This window comes from Triticum dicoccoides, chromosome 5A, assembly GCF_002162155.2.
Source record: "Triticum dicoccoides isolate Atlit2015 ecotype Zavitan chromosome 5A, WEW_v2.0, whole genome shotgun sequence".
NCBI classification, from domain to species: Eukaryota; Viridiplantae; Streptophyta; class Magnoliopsida; order Poales; family Poaceae; genus Triticum; species Triticum dicoccoides.
In genome coordinates, this window is record NC_041388.1 from 18,009,495 (window position 1) to 18,011,437 (window position 1,943).

Sequence of the window (1,943 nt, forward strand, 5' to 3'; positions counted from 1 at the left end):
GCCATTTAGGTCATATCGGTGTAAAGCGCATGAAGAAACTCCATACTGATGGCCTTTTGGAACCACTTGATTATGAATCACTTGGTACTTGCGAACCGTGCCTCATGGGCAAGATGACTAAAACACCGTTCTCCGGTACTATGGAGAGAGCAACAGACTTGTTGGAAATCATACATACAGATGTATGTGGTCCGATGAATATTGAGGCTCGTGGCGGATATCATTATTTTCTCACCTTCACAGATGACTTAAGCAGATATGGGTATATCTACTTAATGAAACATAAGTCTGAAACATTTGAAAAGTTCAAAAAATTTCAGAGTGAAGTTGAAAATCATCGTAACAAGAAAATAAAATTCCTACGATTTGATCATGGAGGAGAATATTTGAGTTACGAGTTTGGTGTACATTTCCCTTGAAACAATGCGGAATAGTTTCGCAACTCACGCCACCCGGAACACCACATCGTAATGGTGTGTCCGAACATCGTAATCGTACTTTACTAGATATGGTGCGATCTATGATGTCTCTTACTGATTTACCGCTATCATTTTGGGGTTATGCTTTAGAGACGGCCGCATTCACGTTAAATAGGGCACCATCAAAATCCGTTGAGACGACGCCTTATGAACTGTGGTTTGGCAAGAAACCAAAGTTGTCGTTTCTGAAAGTTTGGGGCTGCGATGCTTATGTGAAAAAGCTTCAACCTGATAAGCTCGAACCCAAATCGGAGAAATGTGTCTTCATAGGATATCCAAAGGAAACTATTGGATACACCTTCTATCACAGATCCGAAGGCAAGACTTTTGTTGCTAAATTCGGAAACTTTCTAGAGAAGGAGTTTCTCTCGAAAGAAGTGAGTGGGAGGAAAGTAGAACTTGATGAGGTAACTGTACCTGCTCCCTTATTAGAAAGTAGTACATCACAGAAACCGGTTTCTATGACACCTACACCAATTAGTGAGGAAGCTAATGATGATGATCATGAAACTTCAGAACAAGATACTACTGAACCTCGTAGATCAACCAGAGTAAGATCCGCACCAGAGTGGTACGGTAATCCTGTTCTAGAAGTCATACTACTAGATCATGATGAACCTACAAACTATGGAGAAGCGATGGTGAGCCCAGATTCCGCAAAATGGCTTGAAGCCATGAAATCTGAGATGGGATCCATGTATGAGAACCGTTGGGTTTCGTAGTAATTTCAAAAAAATTCCTACGCACATGCAAGATCATGTGATGCATAGCAACGAGATGGGAGAGTGTTGTCTACGTACCCACGCAGACCGACTGCGGAAGCGTTGACGCAACATAGAGGAAGTAGTCGTACGTCTTCACAATCCAACTGATCAAGCACCGAAACTACAGCACCTCCAAGTTCGAGCACACGTTCAGCTCGATGACGATCCCCGGACTCCGATCCAGCAAAGTGTCAGGGAAGAGTTCCGTCAGCACGACGGCGTGGTGATGATCTTGATGTACTATGGCAGCAGGGCTTCGCCTAAACTCCGCTACAGTATTATCGAGGATTATGGTGGCTGGGGGCACCGCACACTGCTAAGGAATAGATCACGTGGATCAACTTGTTGTGTTTCTGGGGTGCCTCTGCCTCAGTATATAAAGGAGCCAAGGGGGAGGGGAGCGCCGGCCAGGAGGAGGGCGCAGGAGGAGTCCTACTCCTTCCGGGAGTAGGACTCCCCCTCCAATCTTAGTTGGACTAGGATTCCCCGAGGGGGAAAGAGGGAGAGGGGGGCCGGCCACCTCTCCTAGTCCTAATAGGACTAGGGGAGGGGGGAGGTGCGCAGCCACCTTGGGCTGCCCCTTTCTCCTTTCCACTAAAGCCCATTAAGGCCCATATGGCTCCCGGGGGGTTCCGGTAACCTCCCGGTACTCCGGTAAAATCCCGATTTCACCCGGAACACTTCCGATATCCAAACATAG